Source organism: Ovis canadensis, chromosome 18, assembly GCF_042477335.2.
Source record: "Ovis canadensis isolate MfBH-ARS-UI-01 breed Bighorn chromosome 18, ARS-UI_OviCan_v2, whole genome shotgun sequence".
NCBI classification, from domain to species: Eukaryota; Metazoa; Chordata; class Mammalia; order Artiodactyla; family Bovidae; genus Ovis; species Ovis canadensis.
In genome coordinates, this window is record NC_091262.1 from 83,336,733 (window position 1) to 83,351,459 (window position 14,727).

General features: G+C 60.2%; 1 long non-coding RNA gene across 1 annotated transcript; it reads right to left on the minus strand.

Annotated features, from left to right (window-relative positions):
- Positions 1-704: 704 nt before the first annotated feature.
- Positions 705-2,950, minus strand: LOC138423854 (uncharacterized). Its single transcript, XR_011250474.1, has 2 exons — positions 1,132-2,950; positions 705-825 (listed from the first exon to the last, which is right to left on the minus strand). It is a non-coding gene; the product is annotated as an uncharacterized lncRNA (long non-coding RNA).
- Between the last annotated feature and the right edge of the window lie 11,777 nt (positions 2,951-14,727).

Here is a 14,727-nt window from a genome sequence, read left to right on the forward strand (position 1 = left end):
CCCAGAGATCAGGACCAGGACCCAGTGATCAGGACCAGAATTCAGTGATCAGGACCAGGACTCAGTGACCAGGACCAGGACTCAGTGACCAGGACCAGGCTCAGTGATCAGGACCAGAGCTTAGTGATCAGGACCAGGACCCAGTGATCAGGACCAGAGCTCAGTGATCAGGACCAGGACCCAGTGATCAGGACCAGAGCTCAGTGATCAGGACCAGGACCCAGTGATCAGGACCAGGACCCAGTGACCAGGACCAGGGCTCAGTGATCAGGACCAGGCCCAGTGATCAGGACCAGGACTCAGTGACCAGGACCAGGTTCAGTGACCAGGACCAGAATTCAGTGATCAGGACCAGGGCCCAGTGACCAGGACCAGAATTCAGTGATCAGGACCAGGACTCAGTGACCAGGACCAGGACCCAGTGACCAGGACCAGGAGTCAGTGACCAGGACCAGGGCCCAGTGATCAGGACCAGGGCTCAGTGATCAGGGCCAAGAACTTGAGTTCAATTATTATAGAGGTCTTACATTATACTCTGTTTGATGAAGCACAGCTCTAGTCTTTGCCTAATATTTTTGGGGCAGAATCAGCTCATGATCCATCCATGCATCTGAGACCCTCCTTCATCCATGAGACAGGCATTTGTGTCTCCAGAGCCTCTGCCCCCCTTCTTCCCCTCCCTTCATTCAGAGTCTGAAAACGTCTGCCTTTGGGATAATTTATTGCACCAGAAAGGAAGGCCTTTGTGGGTGGGGCTGTGGCTTCTGACCGGGACTGATGCCTTTTATCCAGCTGGGCTCTCTGGAGGCTCCTCAAGTTTCCTTCCTGCCAACACGAGAGGGGTCAGGGCCTGGTGGCCTCCCGAGGTGGGCAGGGTCCTTGCCAATGCCCTGTCCCCAGCATGGCCTGCCTGCTGTACACTGGCTGAGTCCAGGGAAGGCCACACCCAGGGAAGCGGGTGCCCTGCCCTGTAGGGGCACATAGGGTCTGCCCCCGGCCTGCACAAGCCCTTAGTGTCTGTGCAGGCACCATCCCCCTCTGAGGCCAGTCTCCCACTGGGGAGGGACAGTCAAGCTCTGGTGAGGCTGGGCACTCCCACCCCTCAGCCCAAGGCTCTGCCTCCTTGCCCACCTGCCCGGCTGGCTCCTGCTCAGTACTGGGGGACCTGCCGGCTGTCCGGTGTGGCCCGGATGCTCGTCACGGTCAGCGCTGTGCTGTAGAAGAGGCTCAGCAGGAAGAGGGTGAGCAGGGTGACGGTCGTGGGCCACAGGCTGTCCTCCAGGCTGTCCTCCTCGGGGCTGCCCTGCATCAGGTCCAGCACCAGCCAGGGCTGAGGTTCTGTAAGACACAGAGGCTTTGCCAGGCCTGCGCCTGCTCGGGCGGGGCCAGGCCAGCGCCCTCCCCTGCCCCGACTCTCCGGAGGGGACACGGGCAGCCAGTGCCCGGTCTCAGGACTGAGGCTGCAGCCGCCCAGGGAGGGGCCAGGACCCTGCAGCTCTGAAGACACCCACGGGGCTCCCGCCTCTGGGGTCTCAGGACCCCTCAGGGAGAGACGTGGCAGGGCAGGAGGGTGGGCACGGCTCTGATGCCCCAAGGAGAGTTAAAGGCCATGGTCTCCCGACTCCCAGCCTCGCCTGTGTCCTCGGCAAGCCCTTGTGCTTGGACCTTCTTGGCCTGGGCCCTGGGTGGGGCCAGAGGCCAGCCACACACACCCTCAGGATGCTCCAGCTTGGGACACGGAGCTCGGTCTGTCTCTCGCTGGGCCAGGGGCTGGGTGGACAAGACCCAGGGCCTCGGTTGCTCTCCCAGGAAATGGCTGATAAAGTTACATGGAACACAAGGAAGGCCCAGGTGAAAGCCGAGCTCGGGGTCCCAGGCCTAGGCCTTGCCTGTTAAGTGGGATCTGGGCCTGCTTGTCATAGCTGACCCATCCAGGCATCCATCCATTCATCCACCCACCTCTGCATCCGTCCACTACCTGCCCACCCATTCACCTGTCGCCTCTTTCACCCTCCCACCCGTCCATCCATCCACCTACCCACCCAACCTCCATACACCCAGCTCTCCGTCTATCCATTTGTCCATCTGCTCACCCATCTGTCTGTCTGGCCATCCACTCATCCACCCACCTGTTGGTCCGTCTGTCCACCCGTCCGTCCTCCTGTCCACCTGTCTGTCCACCCTTGCGTCCGTTACGTGCTCTCTCTGTGCTGTCTGCTGGCTCCACCCTCGTCTGCTGACCCTCCCTCCTCCCCGTCTCTCCAGAAAGCTCCTCCTGTGGCCAGGTCCTGGCTCTGGGCAGCGGGTCCACCTTCTCTGCCGCAGCACTTCCCCACTGCTTCACCCATTGCCCTTGGGGACTGGCCCTTGAGAGGGGGCAGTGGCCAGCATTGGCAGGGGGCTCCAGCCCACCTTGGCCCTGGGAGGAGAGAGGCAGCCAGAAGGCCATGTCCCCTAGGCGGGCCCTGAAGGTGCTGGACGAGAGCAGGGGCCCAGCTGCCCCTCGGGGGGCCCTGGAGCAGGCGCCCCACAGCAGCCATGGCCTGTCCTCCTGGGCTCCGCCTCCCCAGGCTCCCCTCCTGCCCGGAGCTCCGAGCAGAAGCTATCGAGGGTCCCTGGGTGGAGGAGCTCTCTTCTGACCCTTCCCTCTGCCCGCCATACTGTCCATGGTTTGGGCCACACTTGGGCTCAGGAAGGGATGGGAGACGTGAATCTGGGGGCCAAGCAGGGAGCAGGTGCTGGGCTTCCGCAGTGGGTCCCTGAGCTGTGCCCAGCTGGACAGACAGGGGGTGCTGAGGCCAGGAGGGGCCTGGGGCAGTGGAGCTGGGCCTGGGGACCTTCTGGGCGCTTGGGCGGGGACTCCCCTAGCCTTCCTGGAGCTGGGTCTGGGCTGCCAACTTCCTGCACCTGCAGGGCTCAGGCGTGCACGTGTGCGCGTGCGCGTGTGTGTGTGCGTGTGAGAGAGCATGTGCATACACGAGAGCGTGCGTGTGCGTGCGTGTGCGTGCGTGTGCGTGCGCCCCTGAGTACACGTGCAGAGCGGTGGGGGCGGGGTGGGGAGAGCTGTGCTCCGGGCGGGGGTGGCCCCTTTCCGTTCCGTCAGGGGCTCTCCTGTGCGGAGGGTGGCGCGGGGCCCCGGTGCCCGGCCCTCCCTGAGCCTCTTCTCCTCCAGTCCCTGGTCGGCAGGCTCCCCGCTCTGACTGGCTCGTGCCTGCCGGCTGCCCCTAGAGGCAGCTTCCGGAACTACAAGTGACCGCGTCACCCCTTCCCTACCGCGGGGACTTTCGTGGGGCCCCTGCTCCCAGAACCCACCAGGCTGTGTCTGCTTCGCACGGTCAGCCCTAGCTCAGCCCTCACTGCTGTGCTCACACCCATGTGCACACACACACACGTGCACAGCCGTGAAGGCATGTCCAGTGCCAGGCTGAGGGGCCGCCGAGGCCTGGAGAGGGCTGGCGCTGTGGCTTTCCTCGTGGGACCTGCCCCCTCCCAGTGTGTGCAGACCCCGAGGAGGAGCACGGACAGACAGGCGGCCGCAGGGAAGCGCGGAGCTGCTTCAGGCGAGCGTGGAGTTTATTCAAGGGCTGGGGGTGGGGGCACTCAGTAGCAGACCCCATCCACCTCTGACATGACCACAGACACGTTCACGTGGGTGGGTTTACCCGCCAGGCGGTCGATGGTCTTCTGGGTGAAGGCCAGGGGCAGGGCCTCGTGGCCCACCATGCAGGAGAAGGTGTCCCCCTGCTTCCAGACCTCGGCGTCCACGCGTAGCACGCTGGTCACGGCGAAGGTGGTGACACTCTGGCCGGGCTCGGGCAGGGGTCCCCAGGTCAGATACTTCTCGCGGGGCAGCTCTTGATTGCCCTGCAGCCAGCGCACCAGCACGTCCCTGGGGCTGAACCCCCGCACCAGGCACGTCAGCGTCACCAGCTCGTTGAGGGCCAGCTCCTCCGACGGCGGCGGCAGCAGGTGGACCTGAGGCCGGAACGTGTTCACTGCAGGGCAGAGAGTGGGTCAGGGGTCAGGGGTCGTACATCGAGGAGCGCGCCCCTGTGCCCTGGGCCCCCCGTGCCTCAGTCTCCCTCTGTGAGGGGTGGGCAGGGCTGGAGAGGGAGGGGCAGGCTGGGGGGGGCGTGTCTTGTGTTTGGAGTGTGCCCAGCCGCCCACGTGGTGGTCCAGGCCCACCTAGGTCTTTCTTGATGGTGGTGGTCAGTGGGCTCTCGGAGTCGGGGTGGGTGGCAGAGCAGGAGAAAGTCTGTCCGCTGTTCCAGGGGTCGGCACAGCCCGGCAGGACGCTGGACACGCTGTAGCAGCCGCAGGAGTCGCGCTCGGGCAGCCCCTGGACGGCGGTCTTCCCGCCTGTCGGGCTCCAGGTGAAGCTGGCGCCCTCGGCGCTTTTCAGGCCACGCAGCGTGCACGTGAGGCTGGCGTTGGAGCTCAGGAGCAGATCCTCGAGGGCTGGGGGCTGCAGGGACAGGCTGGGCTCGCAGTTCGGCACGCAACACGGACAAACTGAAAGAGAGGCAGGTCAGGTCAGTGAGCCCTCTGCCCGCCTCCCCTGGCCTCCAGCACCAGCCCAGGCCCCTCATGGCACGCCCACTGGGGGCTCAATCCCCTCCTGTCTGAGTAGAGCGCCCACAGGAAAATGGTCCACGCTGAGTTGCGGTGGGAGGGCGGGGCCTCACCCTAGCCTCCCCTCTGACCTTTACGTTTGCAGGGCACGTCCACGGTCTTGCTGGCTTTGGAGAGGTGTTGCACTTGGCAGGTCACGAACTTGTTTTCTGGGCACAGGCTGGCTGGCAAGGTCAGCTGGCTGCTCATGGTGTACTGGCTCCCGGCCAGCACGGCGGGGAAGTTCCTGACGGACACGTTGTCGCCACTCTGGTTCCAGGTCACGCTCAGGGGTGCCGATGGGAAGAAGCCCTGGACCAGGCAGCCGATGACCACCTGCCCAGCTGGGTCATCGTTCTGAAGGCTCAGTGAGAAGATGCTGGGGCAGGCTTCACTCTCTGAAACACAGGGTTCACTGTGAGACAGCAGCCCTCTGCTGACCGGACCCCTGACAGCCCCACAAACACAGGGCGACGGCCACCTTTCCTTTACACAGAGAGTGAGTGACTGGCCCAAGGTCACACAGCTTGTACGAGGTGCCCCTGGGGTCGGCAGTGCCCACCTGAGTCCAGGCGAGCCATTTCTGAGCATGCCCCTCAGGGCTCTGAGGATGGGGACCACACACGCTCTTCAGACAGGGCCTCTGGGTCAGACCACTCCCGGGTGGGGGGTCCTGGCTGACACAGGGCTCTCTCACTGACCAGCTGAGGCTGTGGGCACTGTAGGAGCCTCAGCTGCCCTCTGTGTGGTGGGCCCAGCTTGCCCTGCCCCAGGGTGTGGGGGATCGTGAGAAGGAGAGAGTGGGCTAAGCAGAGACAGCAGCCTGGGTTTGAAGCTGAGTCTGTGGGGGCTCAGCTTGCCTGTCCTGGGGCTCTGGTGGGGAGGGGGAAGCCTGCCTTCTGTGTCCCACTCCCACTCCCTGGGTAGTGTCTCGGTCACACTACCCCCCCGCCCCCGCCCCGACGAATCCCCCCACCCGTTCTAAACCAGCAGTTGGCTTCCATGGACTACGAGGGTTTTGAGGCTGCAAGCCTAGTAACAAATCAGTCCTTCAGGGCTGCCCCCTGGATGGCCCCTACAGAGGGCGTGGGCTATACCTGTGTTTTCGCAGTCCCCTTCCTGTCAACAGGTGAAGGCACAGGGGAGAGTCAGAGGTGCACCCTGGGGCTGCATGGCCCTTGTGTGCCCCCAGGAAACACGGGGTGCTATCTGGCTGGACAGGAGGGCTCAACCCACGCCTCCAGGTCAACTCAGGCACTAGCCCAGTCACCCACATTCAACCCAGCTCAGCCCAGCCTAGATTAGTCCATTTTAACCCAGCTCAACCCAACTCGGCCCAGGTCAACTCAATTAAGACCATTTCAACCCAATTCAGCCCAGCTCAGTACAGCCCAGTTAATCTCAGCTCAGCCAAGAACAGCCCAGTTTAGACCAACTGAGAGGGTAACAGGCAGGAAGGCCAGGGCTCTCCAGAGGACACAGGCCGCAGGGTCAGATGCTTCTCCTCTCTCTCCAGCGGCAGGAGGAAGCAGACACAGGCCTCAGGTTCTTCCCTTCTCTGTACAAACTTAGAAGGAGGTTCTTTTAAAATTCCGTGTCGCCATGACGACACCTGGTTCCACCTGAACTTAACTTTGCTCAAACCTCGAGCTAACTGATGCATTTTTCCTATGGAAATGTTTTTAAGCTATGTTAATGAACTATGCATTTACTCTATACTCTGTCTTCAACTCAGTTCCACCTAAGACTCAGAACCAACCTGACAAACCAGTATATTTTACCCATGCAGATATTGTCTTAAGCTATGTTATCCAGGCCACACATGTGCTTGGAAACCTGCCTTTCTTCAAGATTCATGTCAATCATTTCATGGCCTGGGATGACTCACTTTGTGTCAACGTCATCTCAAAACGCGTGCTGTGGGTGAGGGGCCTGGTCCAGTCTCTGACTTCTGAGACATTTCCTTTCTCCAATTAACAGCCTCCTGATAGGCATGTAACTCATTCCTAAAGACTAGCAGGGGGGCCCTCTTTCTGCCCCCTGCTGATGTCTATGTCAGAAGCTGCCTCTCTCTCTTTTATACTTTAATAAATCTTTATCACACAAAAGCTCTGAGAGATCAAGCCTCGTCACTGGCCCTGGATTGAAGTCCTCTACTCTGGAGGCCAAGAATTCCGGCATCATTCACGGCTCAGCAACAACCTTTCAAGCTCAGTCTAGTTCAGTCTAGTTCAGCCCAGTTCAGCCTAGTTCAGCTCAGCTTACCTACCTCAGCCCAGTTCAGTCCAGCTCAGTCCGTTTTAGTCTAATTGAGCCCAGTTCTACCCAGTTCAGCTCAGCTTGCCTGGACCAGCTCAGTTCAGCCAAGTTCAGTCCAGTTCAGCCCAGTTCAGCCCAGCTCACCCAGCTCAGGCCAGCTCAACCCTGCTCAGCCCAACCTAGGCCAGTTCAACCCAGTTCAGCCCATTTCAGCTCAGTTCACCCAGCTCAGCCCAGCTCAGCCCAGCTCAGCCCAGTTTATCCCCACTTAGCTCAGCCTAGCCTAGCTTAGTCCAGCTCAGCCTAGTTCAGCTCAGCTCACATATCTCAGCCCAGTTCAGCCCAGCTCATGCAATTCAGGCCAGCTCAACCCTGCTCAGCCAGCCTAGGCCAATTCAATCCAGTTCAACCCATTTCAGCCCAGTCCAGCCCAGTTCACCCAGCTCACCTAGCTCAGGCCAGCTCAACCCTGCTCAGCCCAGCCCAGGTCAGTTCAGCCTATTTCAGCCCAGTTTGCCCAGCTCAGCCCAGCTCAGCTCAGCTCAGCCCAGTTCAGCTCAGCTCTACCCAGTTCAGCTCAGCTTGCCTAGCCCAGCCCAGTTCAGTTCAGTTCAGCCCAGTCCAGCCCAGTTCACCCAGCTCACCTAGCTCAGGCCAGCTCAACCCTGCTCAGCCCAGCCTAAGTCAGTTCAGTTCATCTCAGCCCAGTTCAGCTCAGTTCACCCATCTCAGCCCAGCTCAGTTCATCTCAGCCCAGTTCAGGCCAGCTCAGCCCAACCTAGCCCAGCTCAGCTCTGTCAGCCTAGCTCAGCTCGGCTCTACCCAGTTCAGCTCAGCTTGCCTAGACCAGCCCATTTCAGCCCAGTTCAGTCCAGTTCAGCCTAGCTCACCCAGCTCAAGCCAGCTCAACCCTGCTCAGCCCAGCCTAGGCCAGTTCAACCCAGTTCATCCCATTTCAGCCCAGTTCAGCTCAGTTCACCAAGGTCAGCCCCACTCAGCTCATCTCAGCCCAGTTTAGCTCAGCTCATCTCAGCCTGGTTCAGCCCAGGTCAGCCTAATTCAGCTCAGCTCAGCCCAGCTCACCTAGCTCAGCCCAGTTCAGCCCAGCTCAGTCCATTTTAACCTAATTGAACCCAGCTCAGCCTAGTTCAGCTCAGCTCTACCCAGTTCAGCTCAGCGTGCCTAGCCCAGCCCAGTTCAGTCCAGTTCAGCCCAGTCCAGCCCAGTTCACCCAGCTCACCTAGCTCAGGCCAGCTCAACCCTGCTCAGCCCAGCCTAAGTCAGTTCAGTTCATCTCAGCCCAGTTCAGCTCAGTTCACCCATCTCAGCCCAGCTCAGTTCATCTCAGCCCAGTTCAGGCCAGCTCAGCCCAACCTAGCCCAGCTCAGCTCTGTCAGCCTAGCTCAGCTCGGCTCTACCCAGTTCAGCTCAGCTTGCCTAGACCAGCCCATTTCAGCCCAGTTCAGTCCAGTTCAGCCTAGCTCACCCAGCTCAAGCCAGCTCAACCCTGCTCAGCCCAGCCTAGGCCAGTTCAACCCAGTTCATCCCATTTCAGCCCAGTTCAGCTCAGTTCACCAAGGTCAGCCCCACTCAGCTCATCTCAGCCCAGTTTAGCTCAGCTCATCTCAGCCTGGTTCAGCCCAGGTCAGCCTAATTCAGCTCAGCTCAGCCCAGCTCACCTAGCTCAGCCCAGTTCAGCCCAGCTCAGTCCATTTTAACCTAATTGAACCCAGCTCAGCCTAGTTCAGCTCAGCTCTACCCAGTTCAGCTCAGCGTGCCTAGCCCAGCCCAGTTCAGTCCAGTTCAGCCCAGTCCAGCCCAGTTCACCCAGCTCACCTAGCTCAGGCCAGCTCAACCCTGCTCAGCCCAGCTCAACCCTGCTCAGCCCAGCCTAGGTCAGTTCAGCCTATTTCAGCCCAGTTCAGCTCAGTTTGCCCAGCTCAGCCCAGCTCAGCTCATCTCAGCCCAGCTTAGCTCAGCTCATCTCAGCCTGGTTCAGCCCAGCTCAGTCCAGCCTAACCCAGCTCAGCCCAGTTCAGCTCAGCTCAGCCCAGCTCACCTAGCTCAGCCCAGTTCAGCCCAGCTCAGTCCATTTTAACCTAATTGAACCCAGCTCAGCCTAGTTCAGCTCAGCTCTACCCAGTTCAGCTCAGCTTGCCTAGCCCAGCCCAGTTCAGTTCAGTTCAGCCCAGTCCAGCCCAGTCCACCCAGCTCACCTAGCTCAGGCCAGCTCAACCCTGCTCAGCCCAGCTTAGGCCAGTTCAGCCCATTTTAGCTCAGTTCACCCAGCACAGCCCAGCTCAGCCCAGTTCCGCTCAGCTTGTCTAGCCCAGTCCAGTTCAGTCCAGTTCCACCCAGTTCATCTCAGCTCACCCAACTCAGGCCAGCTCAACCCTGCTCAGCCAAGCCTAGGCTAGTTCAGCCCAGTTCAGCCCATTTCAGCCCAGTTCAGCTCAGTTCACACAGCTCAGCCCAGCTTAGCCCTGCTCAGCCCAGTTCAGCCTAGTTCAGCTCAGCTCACCTAGTTCAGCCCAGTTCAGCCCAGCTCAGTCCATTTTAGCCTAATTGAGCCCAACTCAGCCCAGTTCAGCCCAACTCAGCCTAGTTCAGTTCAGCTCACCTAGCTCAGCCCAGTTCAGCCCAGTTCAGTTCAGCTTACCTAGCTCAGTCCAGTGCAGCCCAGTTCAGCCCAGTTCATTTCAGCTCACCTAGCTCAGCCCAGTGCAGCCCAGTTCAGCCCAGTTCAGTTCAGCTCACCTAGCTCAGCCCAGTGCAGCCCAGTTCAGCCCAGTTCAGTTCAGCTCACCTAGCTCAGCCCAGTGCAGCCCAGTTCAGCCTAGTTCAGTTCAGCTCACCTAGCTCAGCCCAGTTCAGCCCAACTCAGTCCATTTTAGCCTAACTGAGCTCAGCTCAGCTCGCTTAGCCCAGCCCGGTTCAGCCCAGTCCAGCTCTCAGCTCCCAGCCCAGCTCTGCCTGCTGTGTGCAGCACCCTGCTCTGTGTCTGGTGGGCGGCGGTCTGCCTTTCTTTCTGGAGCCTGTCCTCTGTCCTCCCACCCCAGGAGGCCCTAGAATGCCCAACTACAGAGGAGATGACACCCAGCAGCTTCTGGGACCCACCTGCTCATGGCTGCCCAAGGGCCCGTGTGGCTGGGAGGGGCCCTTGCCTCCTGGCCATGTAGCCCCGCGCCGCAGGTCCGTCTGCTTGCCCGCCCTGAGGCGCCGGAGTGGGTAGAGGCCTAGGCCTTGTCCAGGCCCTCCTGATGGCTGTGTAGTCTCAGCTGACCCTGCCCCGCTCTGGGCCATTTGGGCTGTTGGTGGGGCTGATGCTGTGAGGGGCAGGCTGGGATCGGCTGCGTGACCCCATAGGTGGGGTCACTCACCCACTTCCTGTCCCGCCAGTTGCGGCCGCTTGCCTCCACGTCATGTCTGGCCTGTGGTCTGGCTGTGGTGGGGCCAGGTGTGTGTGGCCTGGACTGTGGGACCCCAGGAGCTTGACCCTGGCCTGAGACCTTGTGGGTGCAGAGGCAGGCACCGTGGGTGGGGGGTCACGGCCCCCGGGGGCTGTCCATGGGGCTGTGCCGGGGGCCGAGGTGGGAAGAAGCCGAGGCCACAGTGGAAGAAGCCGAGGCCAGTAGCCAGAGTCAGGGGCCACAGTAGCCAGAGTCAGGGGCCACGGATCACTGAGGGAGACATGGTCCCAGAGTGGAGAAGAAGTGAGGCTGGAGGGGGAGGAGGCCGCACGGGTCAGCAGGGGCTGGCGCCCCGAGGGACAGGCCCTTCAGGGTGACCCCAGTGAGCAGGCCTCCTAGACCGTCAGGGTGCAGGGCAGCTTGTGGGGGTGGGGCCTCTCCAGCCTGGCCACAACCCTTCCTCTTCCTCCAGGAGCGGCGGGGTCCTTGACTGGAGCTGGAGCGGGGGTGTGGGGGTCGCCCCTGTCTGGAGTCTGGAGTCCTGTGTGGTGGGGGTGGCTGGCCTCCTATCCCTGCTGCCTCCGCCCTGTCTCCTGCCCAGGACTCTCCCACCAGCTGCCCTTCCAGCTGCCCAGGCGCTTGGCCTCCCTGGTGGCCCCAGGAGGCGGCCCCTGCCTGGCCTCTCTGGTGGCCCTCTGGAGCTGGCCCCTGCCTGGGCACACAGTGGGCTGAGGGGTTTGGTTTGCATCTGTTTTCTTATAAAGTTTGTTTTTTAACTTTTGGCTGTGCTGGGTCTTCGGTTGTGGTGTGCGGGCTCTCTCTGGTTGTGGACAGCAGGCGCTGCTCTGACTGTGGTGCACAGGCTCTCGCTGTGGCAGCCTCTCTCCTGTGGAGCACAGGCTCTGGGTGAGCTCAGCAGGTGCAGCTTTTGGGCTCTAGAGCCCGGTAGTTGTGGCTCACGGGCTGAGTTGCTCTGCGGCAGGTGGGATCTTTCTGGACCAGGTGTCGAACTGGTGTGCCCTGCACTGCAAGGTGAATTTTCGGCCAGTGGACCACCAGGGAAGCCCTGTTCCTTCATTTCTTCACACACAGAAGGTTCTGGAGCAGTACAGGGACCAACAGTCCCCTCCCGGGAAGAATACCATTGTGGGGAGGGCGGCTGGCAGGTGGAGATGTTGGGCCTCAGGGGGAGACCGGCTTTTCCCTGGGGCAGGGGTGGGGCCGGGAGGGTAGGAGGAAATGGATGGAGGAAAGGGAGCCCAGGGCGGCATGCCAGGTGGCACACACACCCTGGCTCTGGGGTCTGTCATGAACCCTGGGTCACCCATAGTGCCACCCACAAGGGACATTTCCTCCCAGGCTGCTGGCTGGCCTTTGGTCCACCCCACGCCCACTGTACCAGTGGTGTCTGCATCGTGGATGGCTGGCTCCGAGAATCCTTCTTCTTGCCGGCCCTCAAGTGCCCAGGGCTCTGTGCCTTCTGGGGGTCCTTGTGTCCCTCATGTCCTCTGGCGCTGTCCCCGAGAGAGCTGGAGGGACAGGCCTCAGGATGTGTGGTCACGTGTGGCCTGGCAGGCATGCAGGAAGCAGAGGAAGGTGGTGGGGGGTTGGGGGCTGCCCTCTCCAGCATCTTGTGCCCACATACAGGCAACACTACCCTACCAAGGTCACAGATGGGCATGGAGCTTTGGGCAGAAAGAAGAGCTTGGACTTGAGACGGATGGACGTGGGGTCTACAGGACTGAGAGCCACAGGGTTTGGGGGAAGGGTCTGAGTCCTAGTGGGCACTGTTGGTAAGATTCACTGAGCACCTTCGGGAGTCAGGGACTTGTTCAATGTCGGTCCAGGCTGGAGAGGAAAGAGCTGGGACTGGACGAGTCCTTCTGGGCTTCTTCAGAAGCAGGAGGGGCCTCAGCATGGCCAAGGCCTGCTGGCTGGCAGTGAGGGTCCTGAGGCCATGATAAAGTCCTCACTGCAGGGCTCAAAACAACAGAAATTTAATCTCATGCTTTAGAGCCAGAGGGAGACTTGGGTTTGATCCCTGGGTTTGGAAGAGGCCCTGGAGAAGAAAAAGGTTACCCACTCTAGTATTCTGGCCTGGAGAATTCCATGGACTGTATAGTCCACGGGGTCACAAAGAGTTGGACACAACTGAGTGACTTTCACTTGGAGCCAGATGCCTGAGATCAAGGTGTGGGCGGGGCTCTGCCCTGCTTTCCTACCTCCTCCAGCTTTCAACCCCCCGGGCATCCCAGGCATCGCCCCGATCTCTGCCCCTGTCCTCATATGACCTCCCACCCTGAGTCTGACCTCTCCTCCTCTGTCCCTTGTAAGGACTCTTGTCGTTAGATTTAGGGCCCACGTGGACAATCTCATCCTAAAATCCTTTAATCGTATCTGCAAAGACTGAATAAGGTCACACTCATGGGTTCCAGGGCTAAGGATGTGGGCATAATTTCTGGGGGGGGCATCGTTCAGTGGTGGGTTAATGGAGAAAGAAGAGGAGGAGGGACAGAGGGGACCCTGAGAAGCTGGCATCTTGCTGCTGGGAGGGCTCGTGCAGCAGGGCCACTGGTTCAGAGCCCAGCTGGCTGGCGTAACCCTTCCTCTTGTCCTTCCCTGCAGCCCTGCTTTTGGCAGAGCACTCACCGTCCAGCCCCACTCCAGGGGTTGCCTGCCACTGTCCTCGGAGAGACAGCAGGGAGCGGTCCTGAAGCAGGAGCTTAGTTCCCTGCCCTGGAATTGGACCTGCACAGCCTGGATGAAATCCCGGAGTCCCAGCAGCTAGAGCACCAGGGGCTGCGGACCAGAAGGAAGGGTCTCCTGGCTCTCGCCTCATTTGAAAGCACGAATGTTCCAAGCAGGCAAACACTGTAAATATAGGTGTGGAGTTTATGATTAGAGACAGAGCACAGCGTGTGGAAAGCACGCAGAGAAGAGGCTTATTTATTCAAGGCAGAGCAGGAAGAGACCAGCCTGGAAAGAAAGGGTGTGGGCGTCCTCCCTAACGCGGAGGAGTGTGGGCGTCCTCCCTAACGCGGAGGAGTGCGGGCGTCCTCCCTAACGGGGAGGAGTGCGGGTGTCCTCCCTAACGGGGAGGAGTGCAGTGAAGAGGTTGCTAACTTGTGTGTGTTGACCCATGTCTGTGTTGACGCGTGTGTGTTGACTCACTCGTGTGCTGACTCGTGTGTGTAGACCCATGTGTACAGACTCATGTGTTAACTCACATGCATGTAGACTCACGTGTACACAGACTCACGTGTATGTTGACTCACATGTAAGTAGACTCGCATGTACATAGACTCACGTGTATGCTGACTCACGCGTATGTAGACTCACACGTACATAGACTCGTGTGTTGACTCGTGTGTGTTGACACACGTATGTAGACTCACATGTGTGTTGACTCACTTGTGTGTTGACTCGTGTGTACATTGACACATGTACGCTGACTCACATGTAAGTAGACTCGCACGTGCATAGACTCGCGTGTGTGCTGACTCGTGTGTGCTGACCCATGTGCGCGTAGACTCACGTGTGTGTAGACCCGTGTGTGTGCTGACTCGTGTCTATGGGGCAGTTCTTCTGGGTTTTTTCTCCTCTGGCCGATCATCTGGCCTCTTTTCCCACACTTGACCTGTCCTTGGGCCCTCCCCATATGCATATGCATTTCTTACTGAGGAAGATTCTAGCAGAGGCTAACTGGACGTTTGACCACACTGATTACGGGTTACACTCTCCCTTTGTGACCCTGGAGGAGCTTTCCCTCACAGGTGCAGCTGGGGAGGATTCCCTGACCTCAGGAGTGATAGGTGGGGTCTTCTTGTCTCTACCTGAGCAGAGCTCAGCTCCTGCCACTGGTTTTGCCCTTGGAGTTTCAGGGAATCACGGCACTTGGCAGACTCCACCTGCTCAGCCCAGGGCCCTCTCTCTCTTGCCTCACCCCTTTCCCTCCTGACTCTGGGGAGGCGTGTGTGGCCAGTGTGTGGTGACGCCCAGCTCACAGGGCTGAGCCCTCGTGGCCCTCGTTCTGGGGTCCCCAGTAGGTCCCATGGTCTGGGTGCAAGTCAGAGAGAGAAGACAGCCCACTCTGCCCTCAGGAGTCCCAGCTCAGGGGACAGGGCGGAGGGTACTTGGCCTTGGCTGAGAGAGCCCTGCAGGTGGGGTCTGGTCTCAGGCCTGTCTCCTGAGGCCGTACGGGTCTGTGCAAGTGCGTCACGCCCACCTGTGAGGCTGGAGCACGGCGAGGGCTGTGGCTGCGGCCTTGCTTGAGGCTCTCTCCTGGTCTCACGCTCTATTTGGATCAGACTTTTGGCGTCTCTGGACAACCTCAGAGTTGCCCAACCCTGGGTGTTCTACCCTCGATCCCTGCAGGCTGCTTGGTCTATGTTGGTGTCCATGGGGTGTGGTCTCCTAGCATGGATGGCGGCTCTCAGAAGGGCCTTCA